The following is a 24,200-nucleotide window of genomic DNA, read 5'->3' on the forward strand; positions in this document are numbered from 1 at the left end:
AGCATCTGTCTTCACATTTGCATTTTACTGACTTCACATCTGTGGGGTAAATGTAAAATAAATACTGAGGGCCACTATGTTAGGCGCCTACATTAATTACCTAAACGAGCTTTAAACGAGCTCATAATTGGAAAAAAAAAATTAATTGGCCAATAGGCCCCTACCCAATTTTATAAATGACAGGCGTCTATTGCATGGTGCCTAGCTGCGTCAAACGCCCAAATGGGCGCATCCGGGAGGTGTGAACAGAGATAGGCACCATTAGACTTGATTCCAAAAACAACGTAGGTGCCTGCAATGTAGGCCAGTAAAACCCTGGCCTACATTACTGGTGCTTAAGTTGGCCGTAAAGCATGATTCTGTAAACAGCACCTAAGCATGATTGATAGGCGGCCGGCACCTGCTGATTTAGAATCTGGTCCTGAGTGACTGCTTTCCACTCTTGAAAATGCAGCCGTGGAAGGAGAATCAGGCAGAGATATTTGGTAATCAGTCAGCAGGTGTCGAGGTGTAGGATTCTGCACTGCCTTACTGAGGGGGAAACCTCTCATTGGTTCATGCAAATAGACACTTTATGAATAGCTTGTCTCTTGCAATCAGTTGGCATTTCACAGTGAACAGGGACATGACAATTTATTTTTATGATGAACTCTGTGCTCATAGAGGCTGGCGCAGCCTTCCAGCTTGCATTTCAAACCATACTGAAGTTGTGACAAACGTGTAAAACGTTGTCTGATACCATTCTATGCCAACTGCTCTTCTCTCAGTTTTGTTTTTCCATTGAAAACACGACTGTTCTGTCTGACTTCTAATTAAAGGAAATGCCGTCTGACTAAATGTGCCTCACCATGAGATTATGGGTCTGCGGGTGGTCTAAGATGTGCATATATTAATAAGCATGTGTTGAAAAAAAAGTTCATTCATGGAAGTTCAGGAGAAATTGTATGAAAAGCCTCATGAACTCGTGTACTGTCAAAACAGAGAACATAAGAATAGCCATACTGGGTCAGACCAATGGTCCATCAAGTCCAGTAGCCCGTTCTCATGATGGCCAATCCAGGTCACTAGTACCTGGCCAAAACCCAAGGAGTAGCAACATTCCAGCATCTCAAAGAATAGGAAGATTCCGGAACCCCAATGAGAGCAACATCCCAGAGCTGAGATGGTGATGTCATAATGCCTCATTCCACAGCGCCTCTGAACCAGCCTCATCAGAGATGTTACAATGGCTTAAACGTCCTACACTTGGCTAACATAAGAATAGTCATACTGGGTCAGACCAAAGGTCCATCAAGCCCAGTAAGTAGCCCATCCTTACGGTGGCCAATCCAGGTCACTAGTACCTGGCCAAAACCCAAGGAGTAGCAACATTTCAGCATCTCAAAGAATAGTAAGATTCCAGAACCCCAATGACAGCAATCTTAATATATTAATGTGGGGAGACTACACTGGTATTGACATCTTCCCCCAGTTACATATTTGAAAGAACAGGCATAAATGCTGAGATCTACTCTCCTCCCAGGGGTCTTGGACTGGGGATTTTCCGAACCCCATGAAGGCCTTAACAGTACTGATCTAAATTGGATTGGCTGAGCAGCTTCTGCCTGTTGCCCGCTCAACCAATCAAATTCAAAGCAGTGCCCTCAGGGCCTTTAGGGGGTGGGATGAATCCCCTGACCACATGCCACTGCTCTCCACTCCTATCTCCCATTGCCTCAAGTATACGTTTAGATTGTAAGGTCTTCGCAGCAGAGCCCTTTTGTACCCGAATGCTTATCACCTAGAGAATGACAAGGGGAAAAAATGTGTCCCTGTCTCCACTCCGTCCCCATGAGCTCATCCCCGTCCCATCCCCGCAAGCTCAGTCCCCGTCCCCGTCCTGTCCCCGTGAGCTTGGTCCCCATCCTGTCCCCATGAGCTTAGTCCCCGTCCCATCCCCGCAAACCATCTGATCCCATCCACACAAGCCTTGAATAGTTTTATACTGAACCTATTTTCTTAAAGTATAAAAAGAAACACTATTCTGTACAATTGTCATTTTATTAATCAAAGTTTTGGCTGCTGAACTAGAGAAAGAGATGTTCAGTTGGCAGGGCTTTGTTTATAAATTTTTATCAACACAACTAATATACTACTTTATCCTAAAGCAAAAAAAAAAGAAAAAGAATTTTCTTTTTTACCTTTGTTGTCTGGTTTTTGCTTTCCTCATCTTCTCCTCATTCAATTCCTTCCATCCACTGTCTGCCTTCTCTCTGCCTCTTCCATTTGCTCTGTTACTGTGCCTCTACCCCCCCCCCCCCCCACTGATCTGGAATCTATCTTCTTCTGTCCGCTTCCCCCATAGTCTGGCATCTCTGTCTTCTTCCCTTCCAGCATATTCTCCCCACTTTCTGTTCCCCATTTCTCTTTAGCATCTTCTCCCCTCTCTTTCTTCCCCATTTCACTTCAGCGTCTTCTCCCCTCTCTCTCTTCCCCATTTCCATTCAGCATCTTCTCCCCATTCTCTGTTCCTCATTTCCCTTCAGCGTCTGTTCCTTTCCACCCCCTCCTCCGCCCCCTTTCATCATCTGTTCCTTTCTACTCCCTTCCCTCTCTCCACCCTCCTTCAGCACCCCTTGCGTGGTCCGTGCATCTCCCTCCCTTCCCCTTACCTTTGTGGCACATTTTAATTTAATTTGTTCAAGCATCCCAAACCTGAATTTGTGTGCATCTGCAAAAGCTTCTCCTCTGTCGGAATCGGAAGTTGCGTCAGAGGAGAAGCTTCCACAGATGTGCACGACTTCAGGCTCGGGCTGCTTGAACAAATTAAATTAAAACGTGTCACAAAGGTAAGGGAAGGGAGGGAGGGAGATAGATGTGGTGGCAATTGGTAGGTAGGAAGGAGGGAGGGAGACAGATGCGGCGGCGATCGGTAGATAGGAAGGAGGGAAGGGGCTGTATGTCATCGGTGACCGTGCGCGTTCCCTCCCTTAACTGCGGAGGCAAGGCCATTCACCGCTCCATGGGGCGGTGGATGGCCTTGTCCCCATACCCGCGGTGAGCACTTTCTTTTTCCCCACCATTTCGGCGGGTTACCCGCGGCTACCTGCGGCTAGCCATGGGTAACAGCCACCGTGTCACTCTCCAGTAGTGCTATAAAATGATAAGTAAGCGTATTTTAAGGATAATCCCCAAGTTGTGGGCTTGGACGGTCTCATTGTGGCCAGGCAAGTTCTTAGAACATGCATTATTGTTTCATGCCTATGGAATGTACTGTCAGAGGAACATCTTTGTACTATATGAAGGAATTCGCTGCTAACAGCTGCAGAAAAATTGCTACCAGTGGTTTGAGTCATAACTACTGAACAGGCGAATAAGTAGTAATTGACATTAAATTGTCTAAGTAGAGGGATTTTGATGCTGCTTCTAGGAAGAATTATGGTAGGTTTGTATTGTCAATAGATGTTAGAGTGATTTGATATTTCCTTTTCAGTATTTTAAGTAACATTGTGCATAGATACATAAAAATGAGTTTTGTCCAATGTAAAAAAAAAAAGAGGCTAGAGACTGTGTTTCAGCCTGTCTGACTTGGGAAGACCTTCTTTTGCTATTGGAAGCTAAGCAGGATCAGGCCTGGCTAGAACCTGGATGGGGGACCACTGGGGAATACCAGGTGCTATAGGCTGCAGGGATCTATGTTGGGCTTTGGCAACAAAGTGGAGCCACACACTGCACAGGAGAAGGCAATTACCAACCACTCTGTGTTCTGCCTTGAAACATCACAGGGAGGTCAGTGGTCTGCAGGTCTTTATGAAAGCTTGGCTCTTCACCCAAGCATAGGGTGATGGTCTATATACTCATCCTGCACCAGGACCAGCTTACTAAATACTCTACTACTAAAGCCCCCTTTCTTAATTGGCATTAGTGAGTGCCACACGGCAACCACGCCAAAGACCATAGGGATTTAAAGGGCTTCGGTAAGGTGCCTGTGCTAATGGCCTTAGTAAAAGGGAGCCTAAATCACTACTGCTACTATCTATCACTTATATTGTGCTGAAAGGCGTACGCAGCACTGTACATTATGACATTTATAGACGATCCCTGCTCAGAAGAGCTTACTGTCTTGTTCAACTATGAAAACAACTTGCCTTGAGTTCAGCCTCCTGTCTGTTTGTCCCAACGGACTCTGTACCACCCATCTTGTCTCCCCCATCTAATACCTGCACTTGACTCCTTGACTATATATTAAGCTGTATTGTAGAAAAGTATTAGCAACATATTACATTACATTAGTGATTTCTATTCCGCCATTACCTTGCGGTTCAAGGCGGATTACATCCAAACTAAAACAAGAATTACATTCAAAATTTGAAGGAATAGAATAAGCGATGATATAAAATTTTTTTAAGGTAATAAAAATGTCAGGTAAAAATAGTTATCAACGGGAAGTAGAAGTTTTTAGGAGATAGGAATAGGGTGAATTATGGGTTTTAGATAATGTTTGGTAAATAGAAGAGTATTAGAGAGTAATATTCTGATGTGTGCTTATTAGTTGTTTCATAAGTATTATGCTGACATTGTATTTTATCTGTCTTCTTTGAATTTCACTGATGTTATAAGTAAATTTTTGAAACTGTTTCATGGTAGTCCTATTAGTAAGTTTCAATTTTGCTGATTTTGAGTTTACCTCACTCATTATACCCTCCCCTCTTTTATGAAGCCGCGTTAGGGCTTTTGATCGCCGCCCACGCCCTATGAGCGCCAGAACTTTTACTGCTGCGGCCGCCAATAAAAAACCCTAACGCGGCTTCATAAAAGAGGGGTAGATATGTTTATATTTGGTCTTTTTACTACTGTAATGCTGTTTACATAGGACATATGTTGAATTGTACCTGCTGTACATTGTCTTGGGTGAATCTCTTCAAACCTCCTTAATCTCAAAAGTTCAACATCTCCATTCTCGCAATAAGTTCGCCGTCCTTCTTCAATTCGACCTCTCTGCAGCTTTTGATGTCATCCATCATGATATCCTACTTTACCAACTCACTGAGATAGGCATTAATTCCACAGTCCTTAACTGGTTCTCGAAGTTCTTACGCTCCCACTCCTACACAGTCAATATGAAGGGCACTTCTTCCTCCCCCTGGAACCCGATCTGTGGAGTCCCATAAGGCTCACCTCTTTCCCCTATCCCTTTCAACATTTATATGCCCTCCCTTAAACTCCTCCATCTCTCCCCCCTTGAAACACTTTACACTTATGCAGATGACATCTTTGTCCTCCTTGAGTCCGACCGGAACCTCACCAACCTCTCTGCGAACATATCCTCATGTATATCGAACCTTCAATCCTGGGCCCACACTGTGCAGATGAAACTGAACGAATCCAAAACAAAACTTCTCTGGCTCAGCCCAAAATTGGACCAACTGCCCACTGCCATCCCTCTGTCCTCTGGCCCCACTCTGCATCTTGAATACTCAAGTAAAATTCTGGGAGTCATCATTGACTCTACACTTTTCTTCAATGATCACCTCAACTCCCTAATAAAAAAAAATGTTTCTTCAGCCTTCACATGCTGAGGAAAGTGAGAACCTGTTTCCATCAAAAACACTTTGCCATCCTTGTCCAATCCACCATCCTTTCCAGACTCGACTATTGCAACTCTATCTACCTAAGCCTAACAAAGAAAAACCTTCAAAGACTCCAGCGGATTCAGAATGCCGCTGCTAAGCTTATCTTCGCAAAAAGCAAATTCGACCATGTCTCACCACTTTTGTCCAAGCTCCACTGGCTTCTGATAATCTCCAGTCCACTTCAAATGTGCCTGCCTTACCTTCAAGATCATATACGACATCCTCCCCCCCTTTATTCCTCTTTCTTGGAATTCCTCTAACCCCAATTCCACCAGATCCACCCAAAAACTGAAACTCTCCTTTCCCTCTCTAAAAGGCGTCTCCCTTGTAGGAAAACTAGGTTCCTCCCTCCCTTTTAGAAACACTGAGCTCTGGAACAATCTTACCTCCCCTCTTAGGAATCTGAGCTCCCTCCAACTCTTCCGTAAATATCTGAAAACCTGGTTATTCTCAAAAATGTAACTCTTCCTCCCTCTCTGATTATTCTAGTCCTCTAAATTTCTTCTTCATCCTTCCCTCCTCTGGTGTTCCTTTCTACCCTAACTCCTGTTAACTGTGTCAAGCTTTGCGAATGTAAAGATGATGCGGTATACAAACCTAAGGTTTAGTTTAGTTTAAACAGGTGGTTAATAAATCCAAATAAATAAATAAATAAAACTAGTCCAATTTCAATCAAATTTGGGATGTCACCCTGAATTAAATTTGCAATAAACCTGCAGTCATGCTGGCCACCTTACCTAAACAACGTAACTACCACCGAGCAATTTTTATTATGATATGCAAAGATGCCATTTTGCTTTAAACATAAAGAGTGACCAAGGTTTTCAGTCAGGAGGTTCTGATCCCTATTAAAAATCTATATCTGGAGAAAGGTTATGGTTCTCATGGACTGTGGCCAGCGTGAACGTAGGCTTATTGCAAATGTATTCAGGATGATATATGCGAGGAGTGTGTGGTGCAGTGGGTTAGAGCTAAAGCCCAATATCCTGAGGTTGTGGGTTCAAATCCCACACTGCTCCTTGTGACCCTGGACAAGTCACTTAGGGCTAGATTCACTAAGCAAACCAATCATGCACCGATCAGTTTGCGACCCCTTTGCGACCTGATTCACTAACCTCTGTCCCGATCATCCTCCGATCCGTGCATGCAAATGAGGGGGAACGGCATTCAAATGTAGACAGGCATCGATTCACTAAACAAAATGAGGGCCACCGACTGGGCTGACCGATCCAAAAATAAGCGACTGCTGAGGACCAGTCGCTTAGGTCCTTTCTGACTGCCCTGCCATCTGCTGCCCTGCTCTCTGCTCTCTGCCTTCTTCAACGATCTCCTGCTCTCAGCCCCCGACTTTCCAGCTCTGTCTGCGTCGACTCTCCTGCTTCTCCCCCCGACTTTCCAGCACTGTGCCCCGATCGACTTCCCCGCAGTGCTAGCCTGTGGTTTTAACCTGCGGGTTTAAAGCGGGTTAAAACCATGGGCTCGCTGGGCTTGCAAAACTTAGAAAAGTTAAGAGTAAAAAACAAAAAAAGGTCGCTGCTGCTTTAAGCATGCGCACACCATCTACAGATGGTCTGCACATGCGTCGGGATCGCTACAGAGCGATCCTGGTGATCGGTTGGGGGCGTGATTCCGATCGTCCTCATTTGCATGATACAGATCAGATCCCTCACAGATTGGATCCGATCTGTGTCCTTAGTGAATCTAGGGCTAGATTCTAGGGCTAGGGTTAGGGCTAGATTCACTAACCCGTTTTTCCTGGGCGATCCATGGCCGATCCTAGCAGGCCCAACGAATTCTCAAATGGGAAAAGTTCAAATGAGGGCGATCGGAAGAACGCCCTCATCTGACCAAAGACACCTCTGAGCCGCAAATTTTTTATTTTTTACTTTTTTGTAGCCCAGCGAGCCCATGGTTTTAACCTGATTTAAACCCGCGGTTAAAACTACGGGCTCGCAGTGCATGGAAGGGCAGGAGACATTCAGGGCAGCAGGCAGGAGAAATCCGGGGACGAGCAGGACGGCGATTCAGGGCAGAGCAGGCAGGAGAGATGGGGATGAGCAGGGCGGTGATATGGGGCAGAACAAGCAAGAGAGATCGGGGCAGAGCATGGTGGTGATTCGGGGCAGAGCAGGGTGGCGATTCGGGGCAGAGCAGGCAGGAGAGATCCAGGGAAGAGCATTGGGGCGGCAGGCAGGAGAGATTTGGGGCAGCAGAGAGCAGGGCGTGCTGAGAGCAGGGCAGAGAGCAGGGCTTCAATGCAGCTGGAGAGTCGGAAAGACGTTTTCGACTGATCCCTAGCAGTTGCTTCTTGGGTTGATCGGCCAGCCCAGTCGGCTTTAAAAATTTTGTTGGTGAATCACATCCCTGTCTACTTTGCACGCGTTTCCCCTCATTTGCATGCATGGATTGGAAACGGATCGCAGGAGAGGTTAGTGAATTGGGCCGGAGGGAAATCTGGTCACCAAAGGGGCCACAAACTGATCCATACACGATCCCCCCGTGCCCCAGGTACATTAGATCGAGTGTGAACCCACCAGGACAGATAGGGAAAGATGCTTGAGTACCTGAATAATTTATAATCCACATAGAATGCAAAATATAAATAGTTAAATAAAGAAAAATATATCCCAAATTTTATTGAAATTAGTCAAGTTTTAACAGTTATTAAGAAAATAAGCTTTGCATAGTTGTTGTTATTATTTTTTTTGAAACACAGTGTACATCCCTATGAAAAGCAGTGCAAACCACCTGAACTTACTAAGACTGCAGACTACAGAAGGCTCAAAGAGTCGATGACTCGTTAGATACATTGCCCGCTAATGACTGAGAGTGCGCTCCGTCGCGGGTCCAGAAAGATGGGAGCAGTGCCATGTTGGTTATGTTGTGGTTGGCACGAGAGTCTTTCATCTCTAACCTTGTGAGGAAGCAGAGTTGAAGGAAGGAAGAGGGCATCAGGCACTGGCAGCAGAAAAATAAATGTTTACGTAGGACAAAAGACCAAACGCTGGGGGTCCCGCAGCTGTGTGTCACATGCAGACAGATGGCTTATGGCTTACTCTTCCGGGACAGAAAAATAGTGAGCGGATGAAAGGGAAGTGTGATTTCTATTTTACATGAGTGTGTGTGTGTGTGTGTGTGTGTGTGTGCAGGCTTGAAGAGAAAGAGAGAGGAGGAGGGTAGGGTCTGAAGAGAGCCCAGGACATTCCTTTAACCATGATTTTTATTTATTTATTTTTTATAATTTGTTTTATCCCAGGACAAGCAGGCAGGTATTCTCACTAATGGGTAACGTGATCCAACGGAGCCTGATGCGGACGCCTCACAAGTATTTTTGCTTGATGAAACTCGAAGATTTGAGTCGCCCACACCGCGCATGCGTGAGTGCCTTCCCGCCCAGACCGGGGCGCGTCTCCTCAGTTCTTACTTTTCCGCGGAGCCGAAAAGTCCGTCTTCGACTTTCTGCGTGAGGATTTTCACTTGTGCCTTCTAAAGTCCGCGGTTTTGGGTTAATTTTCTCTTAATCGCTGATTTTCGTCGTTTTTCTTGTTTTAAAAAATTAAAAAAAAATTCCTTCCATCCGTTCGACCGGGCAGGCCACGTGGCCGAAGTCCCGCGGCTTCGATCTTGCGGCGGAGCTTTTCCGGCCTATGTCCCGGCCTATCACCGGTTTTAATAAGTGTGCCAAGTGCCAGCGTGCGATTTCATTAACGGACCCTCATCGACGCTGTGTTCAGTGTCTCGGGCCTGAACATCTTCCGAAATCGTGCCGGCCTTGCTCCACACTCGCCGCACGTGCTTTCAAGCGCTGTTGCGTCTTGTGGGAGTCGCTGTTCAGCATGGAGTCCTCGACAGAGTCGTCCTCATTGAAAGGCCCCTCACCTCCGGCAGTTCGGGTAGAACTTACTAAGACTGCAGACTACAGAAGGCTCAAAGAGTCGATGACTCGTTAGATACATTGCCCGCTAATGACTGAGAGTGCGCTCCGTCACGGAGGCTTTCAGGAAACTTCATGTAGTACTGCTTAATATTAAAAAGCAATATTGTCTGTTGGGATTGTGCATGGACAAAACAATGAAATCTGAATTGTAATTTTTCTGTCTCTGTACATGTTATTTTGTAAAGTGTAATAGGGCCTTCCCCATCAGCCCAGTATTTTGCAAATTGTTTTGTTAATGTTCTATAAAGTTCTATATTTGACAAAGAATTGGATGTAGACAGGATCAGGGAGACAGAGAGACAAATTTTGCTATTTGTCACCTTGATTAAACATGTCATTTTCCAAAAGCCATGTAAATGGTTGGGGATTTTTTTTCTTACTGATTTGCCTGCAAGGACATAACATTCCAATGTTTGACTTTTTTATTTTTTTTTTTTGCTGCAGATTTTTTTTTTTCCAGTCATGTGGTTACGTGGGTCTGAACAAAAAGCTTTTTGCACCATTATTAAAACTATCAGCGGAAAATGAGAGAGGAAATGGATTTTCAGCTACAATTTCTGGGCAGAAACTAGGGACGTTCATTCACTTGAAATAACATAGGTCATTTCATATTGTTGGCAAATGAAAACAAGCAGGGAAAAACATGAAATTTGGAGTGGGGGGGTTGGTGTGCTGTCAATGATGTACCCTCTTTTGAAAAGAACACGCAAATTTTTTTTTTTTTAAGTGAAATATTTGAAAAGAAAGGGTACAGCCGCTAAGACTATTTTTAAAGCACAGGTAAAATGGCCAAATTTCTTTTTTTCCCATTAACGGCCATCTGTTAATTTTACTAATGATAAATTAGAAAAAGGGGTGATCCGGGAAAATACTTCTTAACAAATAGCAAGCCTCAAAACCAGGAAACGGGCTTCAGAATAAACCATTGTTAGAATCAGAAGCCCAGGTCACATCACTGGCTTGCTTTTAACAGTCGGGAAAAGCAAAACAGTAAAAATCCCTCCATACTATTGTAGGAGAAAAAGATTGTTCTACAAAAACCCTATTTCCTAATTCCAAATTGGAACCCCCTCCCCCCTAAGCAAAGCACCAGCAATTCAACAAAATGTCACTGTAATCCCCTCAGGCATAGGAACACTTATCTTAGTACCCTAAATATCCATCGAGTTAAAAAAACCTTCACTTCGGATCCAAATAACTTCTTTCAAGCAGTTTTATAACACGAAAGCCAGCCAGAGAGTTTTTTGAACTGGACCGATATTCAGGTAGGGTTACCCGATTTTAATTTATAACATTTTTATTGAAGAAATCCAGTAAATATACAATAATATAATACAATAAAATAGTCATTACATTAAAATTCATCATATTAATTTCCAAATATCTTTCATTTCTTCAAAATATATTTCCAAATTACCCATTACATCTCTCAATACCTCGAGGTATTTTGCGAGGTAGTCCCGCCTAGCAAAAGCCCCGAGGCTTCCCGGGCTAGCGGATGCTGGACAGGGGGAGCAAGGAAAGGAAAGGGGTACTACTGGACAGGGGGAGCAGGGAAGGGGTGCTGCTGGACAGGGGGGGAGGTAAAAGGAAGAGAGAAGGCCTGCTGCTGGACAGGGGGAGCAGTGAAGGGGTGCTGCTGGACAGGTATTGATGGACAGGAGGAGCAGGGAAGAGATAATGCTGGACAGTTGGGAGGTTAAACAAAGGGAGAAGGGCTGCTGCTGGACAGGAGGAGCAGTGAAGGGGTGCTGCTGGACAGGGGGAGGTAAAAGGAAGGTAGAAGGGCTACTGCTGGACAGAGGGAGCAGGGAAGGGGTGCTGCTGGACAGATATTGATGGACAGGGGGAGCAGTGAAGGGGTGCTGCTGGACAGGAGGAGGTAAAACAAAGGGAGAAGGGCTGCTGCTGGACAGGGGGAGCAGGGAAGGGGTGGTGGTGGACAGCCGAGGAAAGAGACAGAAAAAAAGAAAGACAGACAGACAGTAGCCAAGGAGAGAGAGAGAAAGAAAGACAGACACGCACATCTATTCTAGCACCCGTAATGGGCTTAAAGACTAGTACTGATATAAAGTAGTATTTTATTCATTTTTAATAGAGCCTATAGAGAATCTGGTTTTTATCTTCAAATCTGCTCTTTGCCAACCAGCAGAAATATGTTTAGAACTGAAATATCCAAGTATGTGTTTGAATAAGTTGCAAATTTCCTTTACGATGATTGATGCTGAGAGCTTTCACTATAGTATATTTGTGTATTCAGCAGTGGAAATATACTCTGTCCACAGAGATTTGTAAGATAAGTGCTGTTTCATAATAGTTTTTTTTTTGTATTGAGTGCAAACATTTATTATTTTTTGGAGGTTTTTGACCTAAGGTTAGAGTGAATTTGGGCTATACATTACTTCTGAATATTTATCGGTGCAATCTGTCCCATTTACTGAGGTCTTTTCACCTCCTTTTACATGATGAGATATTGATATAATTTCATAGTAAGCCAATACAGATATTATTTAGACTCCAGTAGGCACTTAATTTTTACCATTTTTTGACATTTTAAATAGCGTTTCTCAATTAACTTTAAGCACCTAAGTTTAATTTCTGTTTATAGAATATCACCCAGAGCATCCTTTATAGAATACTAGCATGGGGGGAAGGGGCATAATAAAAAAATACGTCTAAGTCCGTTTTGGGCTTAAGTTGCTAGTCGCTCAAAGTCAGACATGTCCAAAGTCCATTTTCGAAAAATACGTCCAAAATATATTTTTTTTGAGAATTGTCTACTTGTACGTCCAGCCGTCTGATTGTCCAGACTGCTCAGTCATCTATCTTTATACCCCATTCTCATCCCAAAATTTGTCCAAGTCAAAAACGCCTAGAACAAGACCTTTTGGACGTGGGAGGAGTCAGCAAAGTGATGGACTGGACACCCAGACATGGCAACAGAGTAGTGGGGCACCTTACACGGCACTGCTACGAACTTCACAAAAAGGGTGCCACATAAACATCTCACCACAACTCCCCCAAAACCTACTAGACCCACCCTGCCTACCACCCCAATAGCCCTTATGGCTGCAGGTGCCACCTCTATGGCAATTCAATAGGGTTTTGGGGAGTTTTGGTGGGTGCACATGTTTCCCAAACAACAAAGGAAAAACCAACAAGGTCTGCAGTGAGCAAAAACAAAGGTAAAACCAAGAAAAACTGCAGACAAATGTACAAGGATGCAGGCTAAATTTATTATAACAAAACTATGAATGTGGTTAGTATTACCACCTTGAAACAAGCCAAAGGACCCAACACAGTCCATGTTTCAGTTAACACGCCTTCATCAGGGGTCCCAGGTTGATAAGGTATCAAATAAAACCGCAAACCAAAACAGCCTGTGCAAGTGAAAGTCGATAACCAAAAAACGGTCTCTGTGGAAAACTACTCCTTGAGATGCAAATCTATCTCATGCCTATTTATTGTGGATATCCAGGAAACCTGACCTGCCTATGGCTCCCGAGGACCGGAATTGTCTACTCCTGCTCTATAACATTGTGTCCAATTTCTAGAAGCGCCCTGACCCGCCTGTACCTCTCCTATGGGGTCTGGAGTAAATGTCCTTGCCTGCCCCTTATGTTATTATGTTATTAATTTATATTCCACATAATTAATTATACAGATAACAAAAATCACATACATAATCATAATACACATCCAGTACAGCTAAAAACAAACAATAAAAACAAAAACATTTGTGTTTTCAACATATGTAATAGTCTCTTAACAAATCTTCTGCCCTTTGACTTACAAGGTGGTGGTGAAAAGTTCTCGGCCCAACTAAGAAGAGAATAATGTGGATATGATTCAATGATCTGAAACAATGTTAAAACATAGAATGTCATTTCTGCAAATTGATACTTAATTATATTACGTTACATTACATTAGTGATTTCTATTCCGCCATTACCTTGCGGTTCAAGGCGGATTACATCCAAACTAATACAAGAATTACATTTCAACTTTGAAGTAATAGAATAAACAATGAGATAAAATTTTAAGGGAGAATTATGGGTTTTAGATAATGTTTGGTAACTAGAAAAATAGAGAGTACTAAGGGTTTATAGAGTGTTGGATGTTGGGTTAAGATTGTTGTGCTGGATAGGTTTAACGTGTTTTTTGAAGAGTATTGTTTTAATTTCTTTCTTGAAGGTTTTGTTATCTGTGGATGAAGATAAGAGAGTTAATGAAATAAGATAATACTCTTTTCAGCTACAATAGCAAAATAATGCTCACAATTAAGGAAATTGGTTGGTTGAGCTGAGAACTTTTCAGCACCGCCACATACGTAATAAAAGTGAGCCAAGTACTGTATAGGACAATCAAGCCATTGTGACATCATTGATGAGAATGGCTCTTACTGGTTGAACGAGGCATTATGACATCACAGTATCAGCTATGGTTACCAGAGACCGAAACTCTTCAAACTCTAAGCCGGGGGTTCTCAGCCCATCTAAGAAGAGAATGACGTGGATATGGTTCAATCAATGATCTGAAACAATGTCAAAACATAGAATTTAATTTCTGCAAATTGGCATTTAATGAAATAAGAAAATACTCTTTTCAGCTACAGTGGCAAAATAACACTCAGAATTTAGGAAGTTGGTTGAATGGGCTAAGAACTTTTCAGCACCCCCTTGCATCTATTCAATAAGCTAAAAAATATTTTCCAAAGAACAACTCTAAAATGATTCACAAGATAAATGTGTCTTCAATATATATATATTTTTTAATGAGTTGTTATTATTCATTGTCCTATCTGCACAGGTAAGTTGTTCTATAAGATTGGGCTCACAATAGAAAAGGTCCTTTGCCTAGTATCTTCAAAATGAATCTTTCTCAAAGCTAGAATAATTCATTGACAAGTGCCAGCAGACCTCAGGGACTTGTTGGGCTGATATATTTTAAGAACTATCCCTAAATAAAAATCAAAATTTATAAAGACAAATGGGTGTCTACTTGTCTGTATAAAATAGCCTTAACATACGTAGTTACTTTAAAATGTTTTAACTAGGCACCCCTAATAAACTTACCTCTGTAAAGTGCTTTCTCAGATATAACATTGCATTTCTGCTCTGGAAATTATGTTGGATTATGATTGCCTTGACCAAGGTGACTGGTAGACATTTATTTTTCATGTGTTATTCTACTGTTATCACAAGATTGGCTAGTTGCCGGTCATCTCAGACACGTCTGAACTTGAATGGCAATGTGTACATTTTCACCTGGCCTTTAGTGTTGCTTATGTACTTCCTGTTTAAACAGTGCTATAAATAGACTGCAGAGCACAGTTCATCAGCCTGTAGGTATTTGTGGAATGACAGCTGGAACATTTCCAGGCATGCACTTTCCCTGTAATTCCAAGTCATCTCTCAAAATAGCATTGTGAATCTCCCTTTTTTTTAATGTTTTTTAGACACCCGTGAGAATAGGGACACTCATCAAGATTCTAGAAACTGAAAATCAGGGGGGGGGGGGTTGGGGGAGGTTGTGTCTTTCATTGCTAGTTAGTAGGTGAGAGAGGGGTTGTTCAGAAAATTTGGAAGCTGGATTGGGGTGCTGGATTGGGATTGCTGCAAGTTGAAACTGCCTATGGACATTTACACCTACTTTTTTCCTGTAGATCTAAAGTGTGTAGGATAGAAAATGCAGTGGACATGTAGTATTCTCTTTCTCTAACCTAAATAATTATTTTATCAATTTTTTTATTATATTCTAACCAAATACAAAATACTAAAACTAAATCCTCCCCTCCCCCCCAGGACTTGACCCTCCAGCTGAGACCCAATCTGATACGTGCATTTACAATTGACAAAAAACATTCATTGGAGCCCACACTTTTTTAAGCAATCGAACTCTTTGCATCATAAGTGTAGCGACTTCCTCACACTTCCTAACGCAAGGATCTCAAAGTCCCTCCTTGAGGGCCACAATCCAGTCAGGTTTTCAGGATTTCCTCAATGTATATGCATTGAAAGCAGTGCGTGCACATAGATCTCATGCATATTCATTGGGGAAATCCTGAAAACTCGACTGGATTGCGGCCCTCAAGGAGGGACTTTGAGACCCCTGTCCTAACGGTACCAGACAAACAATGTTCTACCAAGCATTCGTTGACAGTGCGGTGTTAGGAGGGCTTGTGGAAGAGTAATAAAACTGGGTTTTTAGGTGTCAGGTCAAAAGCGCGCCGGGACAAAGGCGCGCCCCGACAATTGAGCGCAGCGCGTGCCGCCGCACCGCTCTAAATTACTGTTTTTAGTGCTCCGACGGGGGTGTGTGTGGGGGAACCCCCCCACTTTACTTAATAGACATCGCGCCGCGTTGTGGGGGCGTTGTGGGGGGTGTGGGGGGTTGTAACCCCCCACATTTTACTGAAAACTTCACTTTTTCCCTGTTTTTAGGGAAAAAGTTCAGTTTACAGTAAAATGTGGAGGGTTACAACCCCCCAAACCCCCCATAACGCCGGCGCGATGTCTATTAAGTAAACTGGGGGGGGTTCCCCAACAAAACCCCCCGTCGGAGCACCTAAAAACTGTAATTTAGAGTGGCGCGGCGGCGTGCGCTGCGCTCAATTGTCGGTGCGCGCTTTTGTCTTTCGCGCCGTTGTCTATGAACCTGGTTTTTATTCAGAATCAGATAACTCCACAGGATCTGAACATTTTTCTTTTTCAAAGTAATGTCCTTTGTATTCAATCCATTTTTTTTTTTTTTGCAGCGTTTCAAAAACGATTCAGAGAAATGCAATGGACTGTTTTGCGACATAACTTTTATTACTGCAGCTGTGGCGTTTTTCATTATCATCTGAAGAGAACTTCTTTCCTCACAGTTGTTTTTTTCATGGCCGTAACGTTTCAAGAGTTTCATTATCGCTCTTTCCAAGTTTAACACAAAATTCAGTCACACATCTCTGGCTTACACTCACAGACACATCTTCCTCATCTGCCTTGACGAAACATACGAAGTTCTTCCTCTCACTATGACCCAACAAAAACATGGCAAAATCATCGATGTATGAGCTTCACAAGAACCACCACAGCATGGCCATGTCTACTTCTTGGAAAGACCAAAGGTCCGTGAAGCCCAGTATCCTGTTTCCAACAGAAACCAATCCAGGTTGCAAATACCTAGAAGGATCCCAAAGAGTAGACAGACGTTTTTCTGCTTATCCCTAGAGACAAGCAGTGGGGTTTCCCAAGTTTCCATTAATAAATGATTGCAAACCTTTTTAACTCTAGCCACACCAACAATTTTTACCACATCCTCCAGCAACAATTTCCAGAGCTTAAATTCGGTGAACAATATTGTCTCTGGAGTTGTTCAAAATGTGCTACTTCATTGGATGATTCCTAGTCCTTGTACTTTTGGAAAGAGTAAACAACTGATTTTCATTTATCCATTGTACTCCACTCATGATTTTATAGATCTCTATCGTATCTCCCCCTCAACTGTCTCTTCTCTAAGATGAGTAGACCTAACCTCTTTATCCTCTCCTCATATGAGAGTCATTTCATTCCCTTAACCATTTTGATCACCCTTCTCTAACCCCTAATTCTGCTATATATTTTTGAGATGCGACGTCCAGAATCACACACAATACTGAAGGTACAGTCCCACCATGGAGCGATACAGAAGCATTATGATTTGTTCTTTTATTTCCTATTCTTTTATTAATTCCAAACATTCTGTTTGCTATTTTCTCCGCTGCCACACACTGAGCAGAGAGGATCTGAATGTATTGCCACGATCACCCCTAAATCCTCCGTCAAAAATTACAAAGATTAGGGGACACTCGAAGTTACCGGGAAATACTTTTAAAACCAACGTTTCCAGGGAATAGTTAAGCTCTGGAACGCATTGCCAGAGGTTGTGGTAAGAGCAGATAGCGTACCTGGTTTTTAAGAAAGATTTGGACAATTTCCTGGAGGAAAAGTCCATAGTCTGTTATTGAGACAGTCTTGGGGGAAGCCACTGCTTGCCCTGGATCGGTAGTATGGAATGTTGCTACTCTTTAGATTCCGGAATCTTGATACTCTTTGGGGTTCTAGAATGTTGCTACTCTTTAGATTCTGGAATGTTGCTACTCTTTGGTTTTTTGCCAGGTACTAGTGACCTGGATTGGCCACTGTGAAGATGGGCTACTGGGCTAGATGGACCATTAGTCTGACCCAGTAAGGCTATTCTTATGTTCTTTTCTTTGGTGGTTCCTAATGTCGAATCCTGCATTGAGTAGCTATAGTTTAAGTTGCTCTCCACTTTGTGTATCTCTTTATACTTGTGTACACCAGTGTATCGCAAACTGTGTGCCGCAGCAGATTCCAAGTGTGTCCCAACAAGGATGCCATAAGGAGGAGAGGTGCCAGCTGACTGCTTATAGGATGTGCATCTTTTAGGCAGTCAGCCGGCACCGATGACTCTTCTCCTCCCCAGCATCTCTCCTCCTTTTCCCGCGCTTCACCCCCTCCAGGATCCCCAGCCACAGTGACAGCTTCAGGGTCACGGCCGCAGGGTCTCCGTGCATGTGCGGACATCGATGTGATGACATTGCACCGACTTCCGCGCACTTCCGGGTGCCTTCCGGCCGGGGCACCGGGTATAGTGTGCTGTCAGCTGAAAAGTTTGCGGGACACTGGTCTACACTAAGGGCAGTAGCGAGTCCTGGCGCAGCAAATAATAATAATAATAATTTATTTTTGTATACCGCCATACCCAGGGAGTTCTAGGCGGTTCACAACAGATAGATGAATTACATACAGAGCGGTTGAAATTGAAGAACATAACAAAGCAATCATAGAGTCAAACTAGTTTACATTTACAATTTACAATTTAGGTGAGGGAAGGACTATATACAGGGCATATACAGTGTATACGGTAAGAGAATACATTGAATTTAAGAGAAGGGAACAAAGCATATTAGTTGAGTGAAGGGAGCAACAATCTTAGAAGGGTGGGAGGGGGGAAGAGGTGGAAAAAGTTAAGGAAGAGGTGGGAAGCATTGAGGAGGAGATGGGGAGTGTTAAGGATTTGGTCTGTTGCAAAGAAGAGTTTTGATCTGTTTTCTAAAGTGGGGATAAGAAACGTTAAGGAGGAAGTGGGGAGCGTTAAGGATTTGGTCTGTTGAAAAGTAGAGTTTTGATCTGTTTTCTAAAGTGGAGATATGAAGAGGCTGCATCGCATTTGTTGTGCTGGGACTTATTACCATGACTTTGTAAAGGACGCCCTAAATTTTATTTATTTAAAACATTTATAGACTGCTTAGTATTGAAACTGTTTTATTAAAATTTCAAAACAAACGCAGATGCATATGACAACATCAACCAAGTGCTCCAATCCACCCCCCGAACACCAACCCCCAAACTCCCACAGTCACCACAAGGGAAGAACTGGACCCGGACCTGCTCTACCATCAGACCAACCCCCCCCCCGCCCCGCCCCCCAGACCACCCTACTCCCCAATCCACCAATACTACCATCCCCCCAACCCACCCCACAAAGAAACAAACAAAAAAACAAAAAACTCCCATCCGACCCGATCGCATCTCTGGCTTCCCAACAGCCGCCCGCCATGGCCAAAACCCAGGAGGAACTACCGAAGTCCAACATTTCAAAATACCCTTCCGGGCCACCAGACTAAGCTTCCGCCACAAAAATCGGCGCGCTCCTCCCAACGTCCCATAGGCCCCAGAAAGATCCAACACCAATTGTTCAGGGGAACCAGCCAGGGCAAGATGAAGAACACTATAGACTGCTTAATATCTAAGTGGTTTTCTGCAGCAAACATTCATAAAATTTTCCATAAAACATATCAACATACAAAAAAAAAACCCCCAACAACAATCTCTTTTATCTCATCTTATATGGTGACAGTATATCAAGGCAGTTGAAGAAGAAATTAGTCTCATTACAGGTAGGCATCAACAAACAGGTGCATCTCTAGTAACTTCTTAAAGTTAGCACAATTCGTACACAATCTTAGATGTCCAGGTAAGTTATTCCACAAATGTACCCCAGCAATGCAACACATTCCTGTTTTTGAAAGTACATGTCTTATGCTTCTTTCCTTAGTCACTGTTAATCTCATGGCTCCCTAAGATCTCAACATCCTGTCAGGTCTTTAAATCTCCCACAATGCCCCAAACCAAGCTGGTGCCGATCTGTAGAGAACCTGGTGGGTTTGTCTTTTGGATGCCCCGTCTCATAGTCTGTCAAGATTCTCTTGCAATTTCTCACAACCATCTTGTGATGCAACAACTGTGAATAATTTTGTGTCATCTGAAAATTTGATTACCCTGCTTATTATTCCCATTTCCAGGACATGTTTAGATATGTTAAAAGGCACCTGGTCCAGTAGGGATCCTTGGAACACTCCATTATGTAAATTGACCATTTATCCCTACTCTCTGTTTTCTATTTTTAACGAGTTCTGAATTGACAATAGGACATTGTTTCCTATGTCATGACTTTCATGACGTTTTAATTTCCTCAGGACTGTCTCATGAAGTGCTTTGTCAAACATTTAAAAAAAAAATACAGATACACTATTTTACTGATGTCAACATGTATTAGACAACTCATGAATTGTGACTACTGGTTCATAACTGATGACAGAGATTATGGCTTGTGATTTTCAAATCATTTTAGAGCATGTGTGTGGCTGGCTAATTGAATATAGTAAGCCTGCTTAGCTTATGGTTTTGAAAGCCACTCAGAGGCCATGTTTACTGAGTGACAGATGGGTAAGTATCATTGTGATTTAACTTGGACTCCAGAGAATTCAATTACAAATTAACTCTCTTGTCATATTTTATGGTTTCTTGCCAGTCATTGATTCTATTAATCTCTTCTGTTAGAATTTTGTTAATTATCTCTCTTTTTTAAATTGAAATTCTTAGCAGGTATTCAAATCTAACAAGAAACTGTGGATTTAGTACATATCTCAAGATAGATTGATCAATGTTATAATACAATAGGTTTTCTCCTGAAAGTTGGGTGGGTAAGTGGGTGGTTAAAGAGAGGATTGGAAGAGGGTTAAAAAATACAAAGGTGAACATGTATATTTGTTCAAACTGATAATTTAGTTCATGTGCTGTTTCTCCACGAAAAGAACATTTGTTTATAAAAACACTAGTCTTATAGCCCGTTACATTAACGGGTGCTAGAATATATGTGTGTGTGTCTGTGTTTATTTCTTTCTCTCTCTCTCTCCTTAGCCGCTTTCTGTATTTCTGTCTTTATTTTTCCTCGGCTGTCCACCCATTCTCCCTTCCTTTTACCTTCCCTGTGTCCACCACGACCCCTTTTCTGTCCCCCTGTCCAGCAGTAGGCCTCCCTTCCTTTTTCTTCCCCCCCCCCCGTCTCTTCCCCTCTCCATCAGCACCTCTTTCCTGTCCCCCTGTCCAGCAGTAGGCCTCCAATTTGGCTTTTTATTTTTTTCTTTCTGACTGGTTGTACCTCCATGTGCTACTATTGTGAGTAGCTGTACTTTCATATGATACCCTTCCGGTAGCATGGTTCCCCCTATTAATCCCTATAATTCTTGTTGCATTGCATATTCTTTTAACTCTCCGCATATCTCATTGGAGTAGGGCTTTCTTATTATTTCTTTGCACGCAACTCACTTGCGATTTGCATGACGGCTTTGCTTGAATGAACCTTGGTACACCAATTATTTTGTAGCTTTTCCATGCCCTGCTGGTACCCTGGTTGTTCTGGCATACCACAGTAACTCGTCCAGGCCTCCCTTCCTTTTTCTCCCCCCCCCCGTCTGTTCCCCTGTCCAGCAGCACCCCTTACCTCGCATTTGGCCTCTGCTGACAGCCATCGACAGCCGCCGCGGCCTGCAGCCGCCAAGAGCCGCCATGGCCTGCAGCCACCAAGAGCCGCCGCGGCCGACAGCCTCCGCCTAAGCGCGCATGTGCACTCCTACCTGCGGGGCCCTACAGCGCACGGAAAATGGAATACACAGGTGGGAGTGCGCATGCGTGCTTAGGCTTTTATTATATTAGATACAGGCAGGACTTTTGGCATCTAATCATCACACCATCAGAGAAGAGTGATGGAGACTCAGAAAAAGTGGGAAATGACCACTAGGTGGCCTCAGTGCCTTCACAACAGCTCAGAGGTGACAAAAATTCAGACATGTCATTGTGCTTGGTATTGACTATATGCAATTGTATAATTATATGGATTAAATATACTGTGGACAGAACGGAAGTTTCAGTTTTGAGTGTTTATTTAAAATGGGGGAAAAACCCCCAAATGAATACAACTGAGGGGAAATGAGCAAGAGAAGGCAGACATGCCTACAAGTTCTAAAAAGAAAAAATGAGCAAGAGAAGGCAGACATGTCTACAAGTTCTAAAAAGAAAAAATGAGCAAGAGAAGGCAGACATGTCTACAAGTTCTAAACAGAAATTTAAAGTGTGAATGTAGAAAAAGAAAAATGAACAAAAAAAAAAAAGTGGAAAGAGGCCTAAATATTTGTAATTTTTTTTATGGACATCAACACCAAAAGGAAAAATGAATACAGGAAAAGATCAGTCTTTGAGTTTGATTATATTAATTTAACGAAATAATAATTTAACCTTGGTAAAATGCAAGGGTAAAGCAAGCATGATAGCAAAATGTTTTGCAGTGGTGCGCTGTTCTCCTCAGATTCCTGTCCTTCCAAATGCCTTTGTTCCTCATACTTTTTAAAAATTTATTTCATGATGTTGTTACGCAGCCTTCATAACCAGTTCACTTGACACAGTTCCAAAAAATTAGCTAATTTCTCTTACCTGCCGTTTTAGATAACATCCTATTACCCTCAAATCTATTCCTTTGCTCCCTCTCCTTCCTTATGTTGATTCATATTTTTTCTTCATTTGTATTATTTGCAAATATATATGTGCGTGCACATACAAACACAAAAGCTCAAAAAATGAATTTTCATTTTCCATGTTCTTTGTGTTCGTTTCATGTCGTTTCAAATGCTTACACGGTGTAATTGTTTTCTTTTGGTCCCATTCTTTTTTTTTTTTCTTTTCATTCTTTTATTGGGACTTCACCAAGAGCACGGGGAAATATGAACAAATAAAATTCAAACTGCAATCCACACCATAACTATTTAAGTCTTGAACCTCTGATTTTTTTCCCCACTAACCTCAGCTATTCAGGTATGTTACCATGCTTCCAAAATAAACCTTCCCTTTTACAATGCCCTGCTAGTGTTTTTAGCGCTGGTCGCGGCAGTAACAGCACTGACGCTCATAGAATTCCAATGAGTGTTGGAGCTGCTGTTACCACCATGGCTGGTACTAAACACCGCACTTTACCCTGTTTCCCCCAAAATAAGACTTATCCCCTATTATGATTTTTAAAGATGCTCCTAATATAAGCCCTACCCCAAAAATAAGCCCTATTTAAGATCAATGCAGAGGGAAGGCCCCGAAGTGGCCCATTCAGAGTATTTTTTGAGGCCTCGGAGTGGAGGTATTTCTGTCTCACGGTGGGAGAGTTGGTGGGATTCTGCTGCAAAGGGGGATGGGAGGGAGGGGAGAAAAGATGCTGCACTTGGGGGGGCAGGAGAAAGGAAAGGAGAAGAATTGTGGTGGAGGAGAGGAAGAGAGAGATGATTGCTGTACATGAAAAAAATAAGATATCCCCTGAAAATAAGCCCTAATGCATTTTTAGACCCAAAATTCATATGAAACTGTCTTATTTTGGGGGAAATACGGTAGTTATGGGAAAAATATAGGGGGAGGGGTTAAAGGTACTAATATCAAAAAGAAATTGAATGCTCTAGCCAGATCAGTTCTGTCAATCTGCTGTTTTGGGCCATGTCATATAAAATGATCCCAAAACTTCCAAAAGCATAACTTCTTATCTCAAAATTAATGAATTAGCTTTTCCATTGCAAAGATGTCCCAGGCCTTGGCCGGTCACTCTGGAACAATAAGCGGGGAGTCAGGTTTTCAGAATTTTGCCACCGTCTATCTGGCATATAGCCAGTTGGAAATATTGGTTCACTTTCTCAAATGAATCAAATTGGATCTGTCTGCCATATAGGCTGAGTGGTGGTGGTGGGGGGGGGGGAGATACGATGTCAGTATGATACTAATAAAACATCCAATAGGCGCATATTAGTACAGGGCTGGGCAACCTTGGTTCTCGAGGGCCGAAACCCATTTGTGGTGCTAATGACATTTTTTAATTCCGTTCAGCATCAGAATATCTTCATACAGCTTAGTGGGAATTGCAAAAAAAACAAAACAAAACAATTTAGTTTTTCCTGGGTTAAAAAAAAAAGCAAGTGCCGGAATCGCATCTGAGCACGGCACCTAAGGTCAAAACATGCATGGCTGGGGTTGGAGATGACCTTAGGCACTGCCAGCCACGACTCTCAGTCAAGCTTAGGCGCCAGTAATGTAGGCCTTTGAAACCCTGGCCTACATTACTGGTGCCTACGTTTTTCTGTAGCTGCGATTCTGTAAACAGCGCATACACGTGATTGACATGCGAACGGCGCTGGTTTTTGTAGCCACCGCCCTATGTGGGCACATTTTACAGAATCTGGCCCTTAATGTAAAATGTGGTTAAAGTAAGACTTGCTTTTTCTATTTATTTATTTA

At 42.8% G+C, this 24,200-nt stretch overlaps 1 protein-coding gene across 13 annotated transcripts in view; it reads left to right on the forward strand.

Moving 5' to 3' along the window:
• Window positions 1–24,200, forward strand: part of NCOR2 (nuclear receptor corepressor 2) — an 844,184-nt gene that overhangs the window by 356,174 nt on the left and 463,810 nt on the right. The window lies entirely within an intron of this gene.

This window comes from Geotrypetes seraphini, chromosome 8 (genome assembly GCF_902459505.1).
Source record: "Geotrypetes seraphini chromosome 8, aGeoSer1.1, whole genome shotgun sequence".
In the NCBI taxonomy this organism is placed as follows: Eukaryota; Metazoa; Chordata; class Amphibia; order Gymnophiona; family Dermophiidae; genus Geotrypetes; species Geotrypetes seraphini.